The sequence below is a fragment of the Tenrec ecaudatus genome, chromosome X (assembly GCF_050624435.1).
Source record: "Tenrec ecaudatus isolate mTenEca1 chromosome X, mTenEca1.hap1, whole genome shotgun sequence".
In the NCBI taxonomy this organism is placed as follows: Eukaryota; Metazoa; Chordata; class Mammalia; order Afrosoricida; family Tenrecidae; genus Tenrec; species Tenrec ecaudatus.
The window spans coordinates 81,716,335-81,738,422 of NC_134548.1; positions in this window are offsets into that span (position 1 = coordinate 81,716,335).

Sequence of the window (22,088 nt, forward strand, 5' to 3'; positions counted from 1 at the left end):
AGCACACACAAGAGGGACTCTGTAGAGATGAGTACAGAGGGACAAGGGAGATGGTATCCTACACTTCCAGGCTGCAATAATCTCAGCATAAAGATAAGTAGACACAAAGTTATTCAAATAAAAGAGCAGCAACACCTGCTGATAGACTCCCCTTTGTCATACATAGGCCTGCAGCACAAAGCAGCTGAGTACAACTCAAGTCTCCCAACTGTTTTCCCAGTTCAGGAGTTGTCTAGGGTGCTTACCAGCCAAGCTGAAGGGACATAGCTTTACATGACCAGCCAGGGGGTGAATATAAGCACAAATAGGCTTGGCTTTCAACTTAAGCCAAGGGAGCTCTGGTCTGATACTTCTGAGCCCTAACTCCCCCATAGCAGGGATAGCACAGCAGCCTACTAGGTCAAGTGGGGTTAACACTAAAGGGCAGCCTGGAGAAGGCATTAATAGTTAATAAACTAACTCTCCACCCAAGCTTGGGGAGCTCCAGCCCAACTTGGAAAACTAATCCCCCTTCCCTGAGGTACAGCTCTGCACAGTCTGATCTTAAAGCACCCAAAGGCATGGCCATTCTCTAATTTTAAAAAAACAACAACACAAGAATGTCGGTTAACAGACAACACACACCTGGCCTATCAGAAAAGTATTAACATTACAATACAAGTAGAACTAACTAGCCATCTTACAAAGCCCAGGCAGGGAGTTTGGGCCTCATGGCCCAGAAGTCATTCCCTGATCCTGTACTGGATAGACCTCGCAATTCACCAGTTGTCCTATGACACCAGTCTCTGGTCAGCACCCCAAGCTGCTCAGATAAGCAACCTGCCCTCTGAGTAGGTGATTGCTTCATTCCTGTCCTAGACAACCTAGGTAGGTTGCAGGTATAGAGCCCATTTCCCCACCCCCATTTGGCCACCTCCATCATCTGAAAAGAGTGAACCCTGCCCCTCTGACCTGATCCACCAGAGATCTATTCCTTTAAGATAATTAACTTAAATCATAAGAATAAAGGACCCTCAGCCACACCAGACAGCAAAATAATTCCCTTAACCTTAATCTCAACTCTACCCTGACATCCTAAAATACCACAAAGTAGTGAAGCAACATACTAGTAGTAAAACAACACACTAGTAGTAAAACAACAATAAAACAGTTGTTTTGATGTTGGTATTTTTGTTGCTCTGTGTTAAATCATTCCTATACACTCCACATCTTTAAAACAAAGTTGTGCACTGAGGTAGTTAGTTTATTGTGCCAACCTGGCCGATAAACAATGTGTGGTTAATTGAAGGGCAGAGAGATAAATGGTTCAGTGAGCCTTGCCTTTCTAGTTCTCAGGTCTCTTGCTATCTGGTGCTCAGACCAGGGTGCAGCTGCCTTTAACTGGCAAGGCTCACTTCCTGCAAGACATCCCTGAGGAGAAGGCACGTGGACCTACCCTAACGCAGCTCTGGGTGCTGGAGAACCCATGTGGAGAACCTTGCCAGCGCTGAGATGTTTACACATTCACTGACTCGACTTTCCTCCTGCAGTCGGCATCATTGCGTCTGTTTTTTGAGATGGAGGAGGACTTTGTGGATGGGTTTTGGACATATGGGCTAATGGGTTAATGTTGGACTTGTGGGTTTGGGCAGTACTGGGTTGGGATGTTTTCTTGATGTGCACTTAACCTTTGTATAAAACTCTCTCTTATATATTAGTTTCTGTGGATTTGTTTCTTTAAAGCACCCAGAATAACTCAGCACTATTCTTATAATTTACCATTAATCAGGACCTCTCTCTCTGTTGGTAAATGTAAGGAAAGAAAAAAATGTTATTTACTTCTTTTCTTTTGATTAACTTTGTTAGTTTTCTAGACCCTCAACACATTATCAGTTCACAAGTTAGCACCCACATCAGAGACAAAGCTCCTGGGCAAAGTTGAGAGCCCAAACAAATGTACATTAACAACTCTTTTGCTTCTTACTCTAGTATTATTTTTCTATTTTTATTTTTAATACTTTTGCCCTTTCCTTTTTAAATTTTAATTCTAAACTTTTATTTCATAGCCTTTTACCTCTTTCTCTTTCTTTCCTTCTCATGAATCCTTCTTTTTCCTTCTCATCCTCCTAAAACCCAAAACTGACACCACTCTTACATTTTTTCTTTATTCTCTCTCAAATATTTTCATGTATTCCTTCATCATTGCAAAACAAGATATTTTTTGTTCTAAATTCTTTTCTTTTATCCTACTAATTAAGACTACCTGATCCTTCCCTTTTTTGTTTCCTTTCTATTTTCTTACTCTTCCTCCAACACTTCCTTTTCCAATTCTTCACTCCCCCAGTACTTAATCTTAAATCTTTCCCGTTTACTTAATTAAAAGTGTGTACCACTCTTCTGCTATACCACCTACCAGCACTACTTCCACATAACCCCACCTCCCTCACACCCATAATCATTACACCAAGATATCAAGAAAACAACAAAAGATATCAGTTTATACACACACACACAGAGACAGAGAGAAAGACACAACTTAACACGAGTCAGACCTAAATGAAATGACTGAAATTGAACAAGTAATGGAATCACCAGAAAAAGAACTTAAAAGAATGATGATTGCACTCATACAACACATGAAGGAAGAGTCAGAGAAGAAAAGTGAAAAATAGAAAAGCTAGAAACCTTACTATATGCCTTACAGGAAAAACTCCAAACAGAAGCACAAAAGTCAAACACTACAATAGCAGAATTACACAATACTATAAAAGAACAGAGAAACAGGATTTAAGAGATCGAAATCCAAATTAGTTAGCTTGAAGACAAATATAGAGACTTTAATTCAAAAGCAGAACAAATAACAAAAAATACAAAAGATACTGAGAAAAGCTTGAAAACAATGTGAAACACAAGAGGAACAACCTGCATTTTATAGGGATTCCAGAAGAGGAAGAAGCAAACAAATCCACATAGAGAATGGTCCAAGAACTCCTGCAAGAAAACTTTCCTCGATGCCTAAAATGTGCGAAGCAATTATTCAGGAAGCCAAAATAATTCCAATCAAGAGAGATCCCTGAAATAAAGCTTCCCAGCATATGTAGTAAACAATAAGGAAAAACTTGTAAGAGCAGCCAGAGAGAAAAAAAGAACAATTACATATAAAGGGTCAGCAATTAGAATAAGTTCAGATGTGCTTGACACAATGTGTGTATGTATGGATTGTGATAGTAGTTGTATGAGCCCACAATAAAATGTTTTTTTTAAATAAAATGAAAATAATAATAATAATTTATAAATTATCAAGGTGTTCAAGGGTGGGGGTGAGGAGGGAGGGGGAAAAAGAGGAACTGATACTAATGGTTTAATAGAGAGTAAATGTCTAGAAAAGAATGATGGCAACATATGTACAAATATGCTTGATACAATTGATGTATGGATTGTGATAAGAGTTGTATGAGCCCCCAATAAAATGATTTTAAAAAAAGAATAAGTTCAGACTTCCCAACATAAACCATGCAGACAATATAATGGAATGACGTATACAGAGCTCTGAAGAAAAACCCAGTTTACCTAGAATCTTGTACCCAGAAAAACTATCACTCAAATATGACAAAGAAATAAATGTATTCCAAGACAAGGAGAAATGAAAATAATTCTCAAAAACAAGACACCCCCTCCCACTTTTAGAACCACCTTCAAAGAGGAGATCTCTTATTGGTCGGGGCCACACTTTCAAGAAGGGGAGAAAGGGAGAAGACACTCCACTTGATGTTATATATGGTAACTGCATAACTTCATGTCAATTTGAAGATATATAAAAGTGCAGGGGTGATATTCTACTTGTCAATCAGGTTGTAGCCTGATGGCGCCTCTTTGTGGGTGTGGCCTTCCCATAAGGATACTAGGAACCTCCCCGCCCCCTCTCTCTGCCTTCACCTTCCTGCTAGAGGACCCTGATGGTGGCCAGAACCCTGGAAATGTGTCTGCCTCCACTGGATCCACAAGACTTTGCATCCACTGGCCTGTGATATTCCTGCATTGTGTATCATTGTTGTAACTACATGAGTCTGAAGAGGGATTTATGAACTAGTGTCGGACTTATGGACTTGAATTGGACTGGGCTGGGATGTTCTCTTGATTTACAATTACATCTTCATATAAAGCTCTTTCTTACACATATGAGTGTAGCTGGGCTTGTTTCTCTAGTCAACCTATACACAATATACAACACTGAAACAAGGTAGTGACAAATCAACAGGCCTTCTACACGAATGAGAGTAGAATCTTACAGAAAATTCAAGTTAGAAGCAGGATAGGGGAACATCTACATTTCAGAGAAGGCACTGATATTTCTGCTGGAGGTAAACCTCACAGCAGGAAGGGATGCTAAACAATAATTGCAGAGAATCTCAGGAGAAAATAAACCCAGTTCTATGGTTCTAAGCAGTTACTTCAAATATCTTTCTACCCAACCATTGGTAAACCACGCCATGGACTAAGCAGTATGATGACCATAGATAGGTTTACATGCAATGTGGCATTCTCCAAGAACCATACCAAACAGACTCAATGTGGAATCCCAACTGAACAAACTGGTCCCTACCTCAAAACTTCTTGTATCCTTGGACTTAGGGCTGAAATACCCTATTGGAAGATGAAGCAACGGATAGCCACCCCAAGACTGGAAATGCAAGTCCTTGGACTTTGGGTGGGACCCCTGGCTTAGTGGGTGTCCAATGAAAAGGGACCCAGAACCACCATTTATTTAATACTTCAATGCTCTCATTGCATTAATATGAGAGCTATTAATCTGATAGACAAAGATCTGCCTGTGTAGGACATGGTGCAGGAAATTTTCCCCTAGGACTAACCTCCATGCTCAATATAAACAAAGCTCAATCAATTAAAGAAGTGTGTACAAAGCAACAACTCATGGATTTCAGCTCACAATAGTACCATACTCACGTAAACTACTCATATCAAGAGTACCTTAAATTCTATGTTATTGTAAAAAAATATTAATGTTATCAGTGCAATCACCTTATACCTCAGGGGGTGATTGACAATTGTTTTCTTTATTCTTTGTTTTTCACTGTTGTTGTTTTGTTAGGTTTTATTTTCATCATAGTATGAACCCCAAAGTAAACTGGAGTCATCATAACCCATGGACAAGCAGATGGATTCTGGGCTCCCACATAATTCTAGCCCCAATCCAAGAACAGTTAGCTCTTATAACATGGCCCTGCTCCATACTCACCGAAATGAAGAAATCACTGAAGATAGAGTGTGGTGGAGAGAGCAGATGGTGCCTGGCTATCCATCGAAATAGTGTCTGGAGTCTTAAAGGCTTGTATTAAAACAAGCAGACATCTAACTGAGGCATCAACTAAGTCCATGTCAAAGCACCACAGCAAATATGATGAAGGGAAAGGTATCAGAGCTTAAATTGTGAACACCCAATTTGTAGAAGGCTGTGGAGGACAGTGGGAGCCCTAAATCCAGCTTCAGAGCATCTAGTCAGATTTAGCCTCTGGCAGATCCCTTCTAGCCACAGGCAAGGGACTTACACAACTTTACTGTAATTCAGAGATTATTGTAAACTTGATTAGAGTGGAGTGAACCATTGTATCGATTGAATATGATACTTAGTCAGTTGACCACCCTCTTGACCCAACCTGAATTTGTTCTAGGCCCAACTATTTCTTGCTTGTTGCATCATAAAAATTTCTTCTCTGCCCTTTTAAGTATTGTTTGTGGTGTTTTCTTTATTGCTCTTCACTTTTATTTTTATCTTTATATTAATTTTTTTCTTCTGTTTCATTTTATTTTTGTTTTTTATTGTTTTTGTTAGACTTCCCAGTTTATAAAGGACAGAAGGAATGGATGCATAGAGACAACAACTGATGCAATGGTTTATTGGGGGTGAGGGATGGGAAGGGCAAAGGGAATTGGGGAGCAAACAATGAGCAGTAAGGGAGCACTAGAACTGATTATTATGAAGTATATACAACTCTTTTAAAAAGTGATTTAACTATGGAAGTGTATGATATGTGAATATTATATCAAGAAAACTAGTGAAAAACAGAAAAGAAACCAAATTTGATTAATGGTTACCATGCACTGGTGAAGGAGGAAGAGTTTTGCTTAGGGGCATTAAGTTTATATTACTGGCGATGGGATAATTTGGAAAAGGATATAAATAATGGTTGTACAACAAGAAAATTATAATCAATTTCACTGAAATACATATAGAAGTTGTGGAATTGGAGAATGTTTTGTTGTGCATACGAGGGGGTACCAAAATGCCAGAAAAATTTTTTCAAAGCTACGGACTTAAATTTTTTACAAAACAACCTTACCACTGTCAAGATACACTCCATTACACTTAATATGTTTGTCAAATCTGCAATTCCATTCTTGAAAAACATTTTTCAAACTCATCCATTTGGATGACTCACAGCATCTCCCTCATTTTTTCTTCATCCATTCTAAGCTATCTATTTGCTGTCATTTCATGTCCCCCTTAATTCACAGAAACAAAAAGAACTCGCACAGAATGAGGTCAGGTGAGTAAGGAGCATGGGGTAAGAGAGGTATAATGGGCTTTTTGGGGGGGGCAAAAATTGGCACACTGCGATGGCTGAGTGAGCAGGTGCATTGTCGTGGTGGCAAAACCATTTGCCTATCTGCCACAAATCAGGCCTTTGTTTTCATACACTGTTGCACAATCTTTTCAGAACCTCTAAATAGAAAGCTTGATTAACAGTCTGACCTGGAGGAATAAACTTCAAATGCACTGTGAGTTGACATTCTTATCCATGAGGAAAGTTGATGGATGTCCAGAACGAGGTTTGTCATCAATTGACATTTCACCTTTTTTGAAACGAGAAAACCACTCATACACTTGATTCCCCCCCATAGTGCGCTGTCCTTGTAAGCTGTGTTCAACACCACAACAGTTTCTGTGGCATTTTTACCAAGCAGGAAACAAAATTTCACAGCCTCACACTGTTCTCTTAAATCAGCCATCACAAAAAAAATGAGGTTCGAGCAAAACTGCTTTCATGCAAAATTCATTGTGACCAGAGAGAACCTTTCCAGGCAAGAAGGTATTGGACATACTAACTCAGAGAAAGTTGTTGGATGCTCACCTAGCGGGAAAAATGAGTACTATGAAAGCTCTGTCTACGTATAGGGGAGCATTTTTCCCAGTTTTTTTGGGGGGGTGGAGTGGGAGGGAATACCCCCTTGTATCTTTACCACAATTAAAAAATAATAATGACATGAATAACAATGAGTACAAGGAAGAAAATGTTCTAAAATTGATTGTGGTAAAAAATTGATTGTGGTAATGATTGTACAACTTTTCTTTATATGATTTAACTATTGAACTATATGATTTGTGAATTAAACTTTTTAAGTAATTTCCAATGAACAAATTGTTGGTCTTGAAAAATTCTATAATGTGATCTGTAGCTTTATTTTCATCACCAAGGTCACCTTTTCCAATTACTGCTTCTCCCTCTTTGTTTTCAACCTTTTCATTCTGACCATTCACAATTGTCAGAGCATCTTGATTGCATGTTTGATCAATTTCCAACTAAAGTCATTGGTAGAATTCTTTAATTTCTTCATTACTAGTTTTCGTGGTTGGTGCATAAATTCCAATAATAGCTGTCCTGACTGGGTTTCCTTGATGGTAGGTAGATATTATCCTATCACAGACAGCATTGGAGTTCGTGATTGATTTTGCAATGTCCTTTTTGACAATGAATGCAACACCATTCCTCTTGACTGTGCTATTCTGGGCATATGATTTTCTGTGTCCAAGTGGCCAATACCTGTCCATTTTCACTTACCATTGGTTAAGATATAGATATTTATGCATCCCATTTCCTTATTGACAACTTCCAATTTTCCTAGAGCCATACTTCATACATTCCAACTTCTGATCATTAGAAGATTTTTACATCTGATTCTCTTTATCTTGAGTAGTCTGAAAGGTTCCTCTCCCACAGACTTTACCCCATTCATGCCACCATGGTTGACTTCACTCTGAGAAAGCAGCTTGAGTCACATTTCTAGTGCCCTCTGACCATACGGGCCCATCCTGGCCCTATCTCCTACAATGTTCTGCTTCCATTCATTAGGACTTCAGAAATTAACAATATTTTAAACTGATGAATAACATTTTCAGAGGCTACTTCCTCTGGAGTGGGTAGCTGATTCCGTCTTCGTTGTCTTAATCTGGAAGCTCCTCTGAAACCTGTTCACTTTTAGTGACCCTGCTGGCACTTGAAATACCAGTGACGTAGCTTCCATCATTACAGCACTACCGTCTGACAAACTGACAGATAAGTGGCAGAGAACTGCTTCATATTGTTCCCAAACTGTAATATTTATGGGAGCAGAACACCGGGTCTTTTCTCCAGCAGCGCCCCAGGTGCATGCAAAATGCTGACTTTTCTGTTTATTAATGATTTCTAAACCACCAGGCATGGGACATGAGAGAGCTAAGCTCATTTTTAAAATAACAAAATGGAGAAAGTGCAATACCTACTTCCTCAACTGAATATAAAGCTATTATTTTCAGCACAGTATGATGTTTCCATAAAATCAGTGAATAAAACAGAAAGTTCAGAAAATGATCCACATATGCATGGTCATGCAATTTTTAAAAATAAAGGCACTAAAATAGCTAAATTGGAAGAGAAATTTTTTTAATTAATTGTGGTGGGAAAAGTTACCATCCATATGACAAAAATAAACTTCAATACTTAGATTCACACTACATTAAAAAAATTTACTAAAGATGGATCATAGGGCTAAATTTATAATAATGTAAAACTCATACAAGAACGCATAGGGAAAAAATCTTTGTTCTAGGTCAAGTGGGAGTTAAAAAATATCTATCTTAATGGTTTTGTTTCCTAATGCAACAAGCATCAATCATAATGGCAATAAAATTATGGACTTTTATCAAACTTCAAGCATTTGTTTCTCAAGAAATTAGGACCTAGTGTCTACATGTGGGAACTCTGCAGGTGCAGTAGTATTTGTGTGTGGCTGCTAACCAAAAGGCTCTCAATTTGAAACTACCAGTCACTCTTTGAGGGAAAGCTGAAGGTTTCTATTCCAATAAAGAGCTACAGTCTTGGACACCCCCTCCAATGGGATTGCTACGTTTTGGAACTGATCCCAAGCCAGTGAGTTTGAGGTTTGGTTTGGTCTACGAGAACCACCATTTTCTGATCCCATGTTGCAACAACAAAGCTCACGTTCACTTCTACCGATATCTTCAGCTTAAACGTGGGTCTGTTTATTTTTGGTGCACAAATCTCATTTTATTATCTTTTTTTTAACATTTTATTAGGGGAACATACAACTCTTATCACAGTCCATACATATACATACATCAATTGTATAAAGCACATCTGTACATTCTTTATCCTAATCATTTTTTTCTCCTCTTTTCTTTTTTTACATTTTATTAGGGACTCTTAACACAATCCATACATATACAGACATCAATTGTATAAAGCACATCCATACATTCCCTGCCCCAATCATTCTCAAAGCATTTGCTCTCCACTTAAGCCCCTTGCTTCAGGTTCTCTTTTTTTTCCCTCCCTCCCTTCTCCCCCCTCCCTCATGTGCCCTTGGTAATTTATACATCGTTATTTTGTCATATCTTATCCTATCCGGAGTCTCCCTTCCCCCCCTTCTCTGCTGTCCCTCTCCCAGGGAAGAGGTCACATGTGGATCCTTGTAATCAGTTCCCCCTTTCCAACCCACTCACCCTCCACTCTCCCAGCATCGCCCCTCACACCCTTGGCCCTGAAGGTATCACCAACCCTGGATTCCCTGTGCCTCCAGCCCTCATATGTGCCAGTGTACAGCCTCTGCCCTATCCAGCCCTGCAAGGTAGAATTTGGATCATGGTAGTTGGGGGGAGGAAGCATCCAGGATCTGGGGGAAAGCTGTGTTCTTCATCAGTACTACCTCGCACCCTAATTAACCCATCTCCTCTCCTAAACCCCTCTATGAGGGGATCTCCATTGGTCGACACTTGGGCCTTGGGTCTCCACTCTGCACTTCCCCCTTCATTTAATATGGTATATATATATATATATATATATATATATATATACACACACACATACATACATACATACATATATCTACATATACACATACATACACACACACACATATATATACATACACACATATATCTTTTTTTTTTTCATGATGCCTTATACCTGGTACCTTGGCACCTCGTGATCGCACTGGCCGGTGTGCTTCTTCCATGTGGGCTTTTTTGCTTCTGAGCTAGATGGCCGCTTGTTCACCTTCAAGCCTTTAAGACCCCAGACACTATCTCTTTTGATAGCTGGCACCATCAGCTTTCTTCACCACATTTGCTTATTCACCCATTTGTCTTCAGCGATCCTATCATGGAGGTGTGCAATCAATGATATGATTTTTTGTTCTTTGATGCCTGGTAACTGATCCCTTCAGGACCACTCGATCACACAGGCTGGTGTGTTCTTCCATGTGAACTTTGTTGCTTCTGAGCTAGATGGCCGCTTGTTTATCTTCAAGCCTTTAAGACCCCAGTCACTATCTCTTTTGATAGCCGGGCTCCATCAGCTTTCTTCACCACATTTACTTGTTCACCCCCTTTGGCTCCAGCAATTGTGTCGGGAGAGTGAGCATCATAGAGTTCCCATTTAATAAAAGAAAGTATTCATGCATTGAGGGAGTGTTTGAGTAGAGGCCCAAGGTCCTTCCGCCACCTTAATACTTGACCTATAAATATAGACACATAGATCTATTTCCCCATCCTCCTATATATATTTGCATGTACATGTCTTTGTCTAGACCTCCATAAATGCCCTTTGACTCCTAGCTCTTTCCTCCATCTCCCTTGACTTTCCTCCTGCCCTACTACCATGCTTCATCGCCACCTGGGCTAGAGTATACCTCTTCTCTAGGCAACCTTACCCTTGATCATTCCCCACCAGGCCTGCCACTCCCCCCTCTCTACCATTTTGGGTCCCATGTTTTCCCTTGTCCCTGTGTTTGTTAACACCACTTCCTTACCCCCGCTACCCCACCCCCACCCCAAGTCCCCCCCGGAACTGTCGGTCCCGTTGTTTTTCCTCCAGATAGTTCATCCAGCCTGTCCTATTCAGACAGACCTGTGGAGACACTAACATGCACGAAAACAAGACAGAGGAAAACAAAGCAACAGTATACAACCAGACAACAAAACAACAAAAACAAACCACTGACAAAGAACAGAACAAAACAGTTCACAAGAGAAAAGCTTGTAGTTAGTTCAGGGATCGTTTGCTGGCCCTTAGGAGCGTTTTCCAGTCCAGTCTGTTGGGGCACCATGCCCTGGCCCCAAAGTCCACTTTCAGCATTCCCTGGGGACCTTGCCACTCCATTCCCTTGCTGTTCCGCTGCACTCCCCCAGTGCTTTGCCTCGGTGTGGTGGGATCAGGTCAGGTGAAATTCCCACACTGTGTCTCCGGTGCAGTCCCCTGTATCACCCTTAGTCACTGATTGGCATCATTTCTCATAGTGGGGCCAGCCATGTTGTTCTCTCTGTGGACTGGCTGCTCTACTCAGGAACATCATCCTCACGGCCTGGTGGGCCAGGCTGTGCTCCACTCTCTCCTCCTGCCCCTTCATCTGCTCCCGTGTGCTCTGATCAGATATGCTCATCTCCCAGAGCTGCAGAGTCATTGTCATCCTTTGGAACAAATTCTTTTCGGAGGAGGGGCAGGAATCCACTTAATTTATGGTGCTGGGTCCAGCCTCCCAGACCTCTCCACTGGTTCCCTACTCCACACCGGGATATTGCATTCACACCTTGCGGCACTGGGTTGAAGTCTGGTCCCACTTTCCCTGTGGAGATATAAACAATACCCTTCCCTTGGGTGGATTAATGCCCCATGCCCCCCTCATTTTATTATCTTATCCAATAAAAGCTTTTCTTTCTTTCTGTTTTATCTGGACAACTATCTTGCTCACTTATTGGAATGCCTCCTCTGAGAAACCTTCTCTGAGTCTTTTAACAGCAGGGCTACATATATTTCCCCCCTCAATCGTCCTACAGCGTCCTAAGCTTTTTTTCATCCATCCATTGTAATCATCCCATTGTTGGCCTCGCACACACAGCATAACATGCAGCAGAACTAGGTCTTACTCATTTCCACATCTCCAGGACATGGGCCTTGACAGGTTCAGAGAGAAGACTTTCCTGATATCTTCATAGTTGCTGTAAGATATTGTTTTTACTCTTATTTCAAAAATGAAACCAAAGCCTCTGAAATTGCTTTCTTTTTCCTTCAGGGGACTGTTTTCAAGGAGTACCCTTGAAATTGATTGTGGGCTCCCTCTTCAGATCTCACTAGCAAATAGGGGGTCTACCTTGTTGACATTGTTTGAAACCCAGGTGAGAAAGATGATATTTGATATAGTAGGACTTGTCAATAAAGAATTCTCACCTCTAATATTATCTTTTCTCATTTAAGCCAGTCCAGGGACTGTTCCCTCTGACTGTCATATTTTCCAAGGCACCAGATGCTGACTGACATGTAGACTCAGCATCTCCCCTACACCTCTGAGAAGACAATCCGTACGGTTGATTTGGACAAAGGAGGCCACTGCCAAGGCTAGGCCTTCTTTCACTAAATACCAATTTGGATCCATATCCATATGCCTGGGGCTGTGCTGCACATATTTCTGTGAATCTAAAGGTGGGTAGAAAACAGAGTAATACATCTGTTCATGGTATCCATTTCAGATGGAATATAAGATAGTTAAACTCATTGAGTTCAGTTTCTTGAACACCTCTATTGTGAAGAAAGAAAAATGAGAGAGAGAAATGGAAAGTGTGGAGTAAGAGACATACGGACATAGGAGATGTCACATGTCACAAAGGAATTTACTGCTTTAACACAGCACACACTCCGCTACATGAGGGAGGATAACCAGGGTCGAGGTAAAGCAGATAGAATGAAGGAAAGAGGTACTTCCCCAGCCTCACTGCACGCAGCACAGTGAGAAGCTCACCTGATGTCTTCAAGAAAATTCTGCAAAGCCCGCTCTTCCTGGAAGCATGATCTTGGCACCCTTCCTTCCATATTCTGAAATGGTGAGTGTGATTTTTTTCTCTCTGCTGTTGCGGGGGACTATCAGTTCTAGGGAAGGCATTTTTGATGTACCGTTTACTGCCACATGTCCAGCACCTGGAACAATGACCAAGGATGCACACAGTAGCTGTTGAATGGAGTAATGAATGCGAGTGTTGGCAGGAAGTTCTAGGTTAAAGTTATATGCTATTGTGCAGAATGTGAAAGACCCTCTCAGAGACACTGAAGAACTCATTGTTTGGCCTGATACCATGGAGACTCCATTTGATAATACAGACTTTTCCAGGAAACCTGTTTTTTCTGGAGGTGCTTGGAGGACCTGGTTCTAGAGAACTGGGGATGTTGCACCAAGTCCTGCAGGTAAGACCGTTTGGCTAGTCTTTGCCTCTCTGACTGCTCATAGTCCACCTGCCTGTCCTGGCCCTTCCAGACGAACAGAACACCCAGTCTGCGGAATTTCCCAAGGCTCCCAAAGATCCAATTGTCACTCTGCTTTGACTTTGTAGGAAACCCCAAAATTCCGTGGCATACTCTAGAACAGTTGTTCTCCACCTTCCTAATGCCACGACCCTTTACCAATAATTCCTCATGTTGTGGTGACCTCTCCCTGACCCATGAAATTATTTTCATTGCTACTTCCTAACTGTAATTTTGCTACTGCAATGAATTGGGCGACCCCTGTGAAAGGGCTGTTTGACCCCCAAAGAGGTCAACCCACAGGTTGAGAACGGCCGCTCTTGAAGCTACCCTCTGCTCTTCCCTGGTTCTCCATTGATGGACCAGAAATGAATGGTGGCACTTTCAATTGTTTCACTTCATGGCATTTGACTCCAATGTCTCAGCACTTGCATCAGCGTTACAGAAGGTCAAGGTTGTCAGTTTTGGTGGCGATGGGCTGGTGGAGAGAGAAGGCTAGCTATTCATTAGGCCCGTCATCCTCTCCGTCCTCCTTCTTGAGGCAGTGCTTTTGCTTTGAACCACAATGATAATAAACGTTAGCCAGCAAGAAGTTGATTTTTCCTGGATGACAGCTCTGATCATGTCCCTGCAAGGATGAGGAAGGAATAGCATCTCCCTCCGTCCCAACACCTCACACACACTCTTCATCTCATTGAAAAACTGGGCTGTGTCCTTTTAGAACTGAGGGGATTTGGAGAGCAAGAATTACTGAATCGTTAGACAAAACCTAAATCCATATTCTTCTGATAGGACCTAAACCCTCCTAGCCCACCATAAGACAGAGCCTTCTAACAGGATAATCTTGTGTCCAATTACAGATGGTTCGTTTTCATATTTTAAGGCTCATTTCCCCTTGGAAAACTGTGTCTTGTTATATACGGCAACAATAATCAACAATAAAATACATTTAAAAAACCAAAACTGTGGCGCAGTATCTACCGAAACACAGTTATCTAATACCATGTTGCAAACACAGACTTGGACTTCTACTAAACTCGAGAACAGAAAAATGGGTCTGTTTATTTTTTGCTGCACAAATTCACTTTATTATTATGAATTCCTGCTTGTAAAGACTTTTCTTCGATTTTCCTGGCCAACTTTCTTCTTTACCCATTGCAATCATGCCTTCTCTAGGAAATCTCTGACGCTACTGAGTCCTAGGGCTAGGTGGGTTTCCTACGCAATCCTCCCATACTCTCCTAAACTTCCGTCCATTACTCTGTTGAAATCATCCCATCCCAGGCCCAGCACCCACAGAATGGCTTGTCGCAGAAGCTGCATCTCATTCATCTCCGCTGTAGGGAACTGTGTGTCCCCCAACCCTGGATTTAAGCCATGTATGACCTTTATGAATTTACTCTCAGTTTCCTGCATACAAACTGTCCTGTGATTTTACTGCCCTTTGTTTCATTTTCCGCCAGAGGGTGGCTGCCTTGATCCTTGCTAGGATTGGTGCTCTTTCACTAGCAACTGCTATGTTCATTGGTCAATAAATGACTGGTGGCATCTCCCCCCAGGCATAAGGTATGCTTCATTAGCATACTTACCTGTTTGATCAGTTGCCCACCATTTCTGCCTTATTTGGAGATGCACGACTTGGCTACCTCAGTTGTACCTTCTTTTACATGTGACGTAATGGTGCCTGCCCTTCTCTGGCTCTTTAAACCACTGCTCTCAACTCAATAAAATGAGGCTTGATCAGATTCCTGTCTTGCCTCGATTTCTCACGCCCTTACCCATCTTCATTCCCAGTCCCTCTTTCAGGTATCCATGTTGTTGAGGTCCTGCGGGACAGGACACTTCACAACTCTAGAACAGTGATAGGTTCCCAGAGGAGACGTGACCTGTGTTCTCACAGTGTAGGTCAGAGATCATTTCCACTCTTACTTCCAAAACCAAACCAAAGACTCTGAGGTCACTTAGCCACTCTGCACCTCTTTTGCTTCCAGGAACCATTTTCCAGGAGCTCCCTGGAAAGGCGTGGTGTGGTCTCCCACAGTGTGTGTGTGACAAACAGGAGTCACAACTTGGCGACATCATTTGAAATGTAAAACTGAACGATGAGATTTCATATAGTAGTGTGTGCCAACAAGGAGCTCTTGTCCCTGCTCTCCTCTTTCTCACTTAATCCAGCTCAGGAAACGTCCCCTCTGTGTCACATCTTCCAAGACCCCCTGATCCCAAATCACGTGTACACCCACCACCTACCAAATGTTGACTGACATGCAGACACAGCACCTCACATAATCCTCTGAAAGGACGCCGTGTGCTACTGACCTAGATTCACGATGCAGGTCGATACTTTCTGTCTCTGAGGACGATTTTGGACCCAGCCTCCTCCCCAGATCTTTGCAGTATGTAGCTCTGTGAACCTAAAGGTGGGAGGCAGCCTGCCCATGCTACCGCTCCAAATGAAGACTCACTGTTTTCCGGAACATCGCTGTTGTTTTTCTCCAGCAAGATCTAGGAAGGGGAAAGAAAAAGAGAAGTTGGAAGTCTGGAGTAAGGAGTACAAGAACAGAGGCGATGTTACATCCACTGCTTGAACGTGGTGCACTCAACACACGAGGGAGGAAAGCCAGGCTGGAGGCAGAGGGAACTGAGGGGCCCTGAGGGGACTGGCCCGCAGCATCCTGGAGCTCACACGTATGAGGTGCTCAGCTGTCCTGCTCAAGGGAGTCCTCTTGGTCACTACATGCACATCACACTTTTCTAACGCATGATCTTTATTCTCTTCTTTCCCCTTGCTGAAATGGTGAGTCTGATTTCCCTCAAGTGTTGTGGGAGAATATCAGTTTTAGGGGAGTGAGCTTTGTCTGGAGAGTTTACTGCCACGTGGCCTGTGTCGAGCACAAAGCGCAGGGGTGCACAGAGTAGTTGTTGAGTAAAGTAAAGAATGTCAGGGCTGGCAGGGACCGCCACATTGAGGCGATTTATTCTTTTGCACAGAGCAGGGAGGGCCTGCTTAACCACACTGAGGAAGTTGCTGTTTTGTCTGATACCATGAAGAATCCACTCGATGACACAGGCTTGACCACAGCCAGAGCAACCTGGCGTGTTTCACCAAGTCTTTGAGGTAGGAACTTAGAGCCAGACTCTGCATCTCAGACTGCTCATAACCCCCTGCCTGCTCCCCCCACCCTATCCTGCCCAAACAAAAGGACTCTCAGACTCCTGAATTTCCCAGCGCTCCCAGAGATCCACTTGTCACTCTGCTTAGCTTTGACATAGCAGGATAGGGGACCCCCAGGAGCTCCATGACCTGACACCCCAGGAGCCACACACAATGCACCATGAACTGTGATCAAGTTACCTCTGCTACCACTCGCTCCTGCTCTCTCCTATTTCTCTGTCAACGGGCCTGAAACCAATGCTGGCACATTCCTTTCTTTTGCCTTGTGATATTTAAGTGTCTCAACACTGACATCGGTTTCAGATGATTTAAGAGTCTTCATTTTGGACGGTTGTGGGCTTGTGGAGAAAGAGTGGACTAGATATTAGCCCTGTCAAGTTCTACCTTCTCCTCCTGAGAGCTACCCATCCTCCAATGCCGTGGAGTCAGGTCTGAATTATAGTAGAACTTATAGAGGACAGCGTAGAACTGACCTTGTCAGTTTTTGACTGGAACTCTTTTTTATTACTATTTTAGCATGTTTATTAGCGCTTCATTTACACTCATACAATTCAATCGTTCAATTGTATCAAGAAGAGGTGTACAATTAGCACCACATTCAATTCTAGGACATTTTCTTATTCTTTGTACTCATTGTTATTCATGTACCTTTTTCTATTTTTTTCAAATTTTTCTAATATACATGAGAAAACATACTCCAACTCCACAACTTTTACTATAATGCCATTGATTATATGCTTCATTTTGTACAATCATTATTTATAGCCTTTTCCACATTATTCCGTCACTATTAACATCTTTCCCCCCAAGCAACAACTCTTTGTCCTTCACCCATGGTAACCATGGGTCAAATTTAGTTTCTTTCTTTGTTAGTAGTGTTCTTGTTATAGTATTCACAAATCATACACTTCCATAATTAAAATCATTTTTAGAAAGAGTTATATACACATCATCACAGTCAGTTCTACTGCTCCCTCCCGCCTCCCATATTCATTGTTTGTTCCTCAGTTACCCGTACCGTTACCCTCCACATCCCCTAAAACCATTGCATCAATTATTGTCTGTATGCATTCACTCCATCTGTGCTTCACAAACTAGGAAACCCAACAGAAACAATTAGAAACAAAATCAAAATGGCATGAAGAAAACAATAATTATATAGAGATAAAAATACAAGTACAATGTAGGAAAGAAAAGACCACTATTAATATTTAAAATGCCAGAGATTAAATTGCTGCCTTGGAATAAGCAAGAAATCCTTGAACCTAGAGCAAATTCAGTTTGGGTCAAGAGGGAGGTCAACTGACCAAATATCATGCTATACCATGGTTCAGTGCACCAGAATCAAGTGTATAATGACCACTCTGATAGTAAACCTGTTTGAGTCCCTCGCCTGTGACTAGAGGGGATCTGCTACAGGCTAAATCTCACTAGATACTCTGCAGCTGGATTTTGGTCTCCCACTTTCTTTCACAGCCTTCTACAAATTGGATGTTCACAATTTAAGCCCTGATACTTTTCCCTTTGTCATATTTGGAATTTGCTATCTTCATCTTTGAACCGTACAGGCTCGTGTGCTTCCTTGATGTGGACTTAATTGATGCCTCAGTTAGATGTCTGCTTCTTTGAATACAAGTCTTTAAGACCTGAGACACTATTTCAATTGATTTCTGGGCACCATGTGCTTTATTCACCACACTTTGCTGTAGCACCCTTTTCTTGGGTGAACACTTCATTAAGGCGAGTATTGGCCAGGGCCATGTTACAAAAATGAGCTTTTCTTGTATCAGGGCTGTGGTAGTTACATAATCGCTTGTCAATTTGAGACTTAAGAGTGAATGGGGTAGAGGTTAGCCTGTCAATGAGGTCACAGCTTGATGACCTCATTCAGAGGTGTCAAGGAGATAAATAGCTCACTGGAGGCAGGGCGCAGTCTCACTCCCTCTAGGACTTTTCTGAGGACAAGACAAATAGATCTACACTAGAGCCCTGGAGCTGAAGGAGCCATGTGGAGACCCCTGCCAGCGCTGAAATGCTTTCACCACCACTGGATCCACTAGACTTTTCACCCACTGGCCTGTGACCCTCCTATATTCAGGATCATTGCATGTGTTGCATGAATCTGAAGAGGAATTTATAGATTGGTTTCAGACATATGGGCTAATATTGGACTTAAGGACTTGATCTGGACTTGGTTTGGATGTTTTCTCAATATTTAATTGCTTTAGTATATAAAACTCTTATATGCATATGTGTGTTTATGAATTTGTTTCTCTAGTCTACGCAGACGGACACAGGGCTAGAATTATGTGGGAGCCCAAAATCCATCTGCTTGTCCACAGGTTATGAACAACTCTGGTTACCTTTGGTGGTCATATTATGACAAAAATGAAAATCCACAATAACAGCAACAACCACAACAAAATACACCAAACAGACAAAAAACAAAGAAACATTGTCAATCATCCTCCTGGGGTATATTGTGATTGATAACATCAACAGTTTTTCCAATGACATAAAATTTAATATACTCTTGATATCAGGAATTTTTGTGCGTATAGTCCAATTGTGAGCTTCCATCCATGAATTGTTGATTTGTCCAGATTGGTTTCCATTACCTCTTTTCTAGGAGCCAAGGAGATAGTGAATGCCATGTGATAGAAGTTAACAACTTACAGCCTAACCTCAGAAATGACAACCTACTGCAAATTTTTCTGGTTAGAAATGTCACCAGATGAAGCCCACATTCTGAGCAGAGGTTGAGGGGAAACAACAAGGGCAGGCGTGTCAAGAGGTGGAGATCTGTGGGAGCCATATTAGAATGTAACCTACCATGCATGCTCTCCGTGTTCATGTTACTGTTAGTGATTCCCTTTGGGTATGAGCAAGGAGCCTTGGTTATACGAGTGGATTAAGTATTGGACTGTTAACTTCAAAGTCTGTGGTTTAAATCAGTTGCTCAGCCAGAGGAAAATGAGGCTGTTTGCTCCAATAAAGACTTCCAGTCTCAGAACCCTGTAGACCAGTTCTACTCGGTCTATAGGAAATTGGTTGTCAACAGCCATGATGAATCTCATGGCTGATAGGTCTGTTGACGCTCTTCCAGTAGACCTATTGTATGGATCTCCATAGTACTCCAATCCCCGTGCTTTCTTCTTCATCTTCTTCAGACACACCTGGTCACTGCACACATAGGCTATGTCAGTAGCTGACAAAGGGTCAAGATAATAGACAACTGGAAACCTGCTTTCACTTAGACAGGGCTGGGATCTAGGATGGTGGCGGTGAAATGGTGACCAAGTACTCAGCTCCCTCACTGAGACACAGCCCAACCTCAGGCAAATAAGGCCACAGGTGAAAGAAGTCTGCGTTCTGACTTTAGGTTGAGATTGTGGGGCACCATGGGAGACCTTGGGAAATATTCCTAAGGCTACCTGGAAGCAACCGTATAGGAGAGGCAATTGATCTGAAGCTGTGTGGAGGCCCAGGATTCTGCAGGCACCCAGGGAAGGGGCCAATTCTAGGGGGAGATCAATGAGTGTCAGTCAGGGGTACATTATATGTGTCCATGACATTTAACTCAAGAGAGAACTCTGGAACATTTGGGGGAAAGTGTTCTTACAATCGGGCCTTGGCTGCTGTCTTATTCTTTCTGTTGTTTTGTAGATTTGAAATGTGACCTTAGAAGAATAGAGACTCTAAGAGTCAGAATCAACAAGATGACAGTGAGTTTTCGAAGAGTACTTTAAATTTGGGAAATAGGAAAGAAGATGAGGCGACCAGAGCTCTTGCACTTCGTGTTTCCCGGTGTGGCTCAAAGTCAAATGCAGTCAAATAGGGGGACCTGGCAAAATCAGGAGGCTACCAAGTTTTCCTGATACCCTGGGGCTAGGAACTACTGAAATGTTGGACACCCCTGGCAAAGCCTTAACCAGGAGCTAAACAACCCAGAAACATTTCTATTCCTTTTCCGGTTCTTGACAGTACCATCCGATTCAGCTCTCCCTTTCCTACTACTTTGTTTTAACACATTTCTAGAACAGCTTGCAAAAGAACATGATATCATAATAGGATGTGGTGGGGGGGGGGGGTTCTTCAAATGTTGGCAGTGTCTGTGGTTAGAGAATAAATTAATGCATTTAAAGCCTTGCCTTTGGATTCTGAGACATGGTCTCTCCCTCTGACCTTATACTCTACCCCCTACTCCTTTGTCAGCTTGCCCCCTCACTTTACCCTCGGGCTACCCTTCAACCATCTTATGTGAAATGTTTGAAAAGTGGCTGGGCCTGGCAAGCAATGATGCCTTCCTCGCATATTAGAGGAATTGCTTCCACCAGGTCAGAGCTGAAACTGATAGGACGATTACTATGTATCAACCACAGTTCTGTTCCTCTCTTCACAAGCTCATGACCATCCAAACTGACAATGCTCTATTCATCTGAGGCTGATACCAGTGTTGAAGGTTACATTAAATGTCATGAAGCAAAAGAATGGAGTGTGACACTATTTAATTCAGGGCCTTTGATGAAGAAATGGGGGAAGTAGGATCATGTGGTCCCAGGAGGTCTTGGTCCCCACTCATGGGTCTGTGCCTGTGACTTCTGGGGTCCAGGGCCATGGTGTTTCTTTGTGTCTACAATCTTTCTCCCCTACAAAGACAATGCAAGATGACAACTGCACCTTTGGAAGCTCTGATACCTTTAGGAGAATTAGGGACCTGGGAGTCCTCTTGTTCTGGTAGGACAGGGAAGCAGGTGAGCTCTGAGCAGTTAGAGAAACAGAGGCTGGCTCCAAGCTCTCACTTGAAGGACTTTCTGGAACATGCCTGGTCTCAGTAGAATCAGGTACCCCATGACTTTTTCAGACCAGCAGGCTCCCTGGCCAAGCCTGTGTCAATGGGCGAATTCCCTGTGGTGCTAGCAAAATAAAAAAAGATCTCAGCGTCTTTGGCTAAGCCAATTCCAGGTAGAGGGAGAAGGGGGGAAAGGGAGAACTGATTGCAGTTCGTCCTCAGGGGGACGAACAACAGAAACGTGGATGAAGGGAGACAGCGGACAGTGTGAGATATGAAAAGAATAACAATTTGTAATTTATCAAGGGGTCATGAGGGTGGGAGGGTGGCGAAGGGAGGGGAAAAAAGAGGAGCTGATACCAAGGGCTCAGTAGAAAAATGTTTTGAAAATGATGATGGCAGCAGATGTACAAATGTGCTTCATACAGTTGGTGTATCATTGTTATAAGAGCTCTAAGAGCCCCCAATAAGAATGATTAACTAAAAATGCTTAATGTCATTAGCAGAGAGGTTCAAAGATGATTGTACCATTTCATACAATTCATACTATTTCACG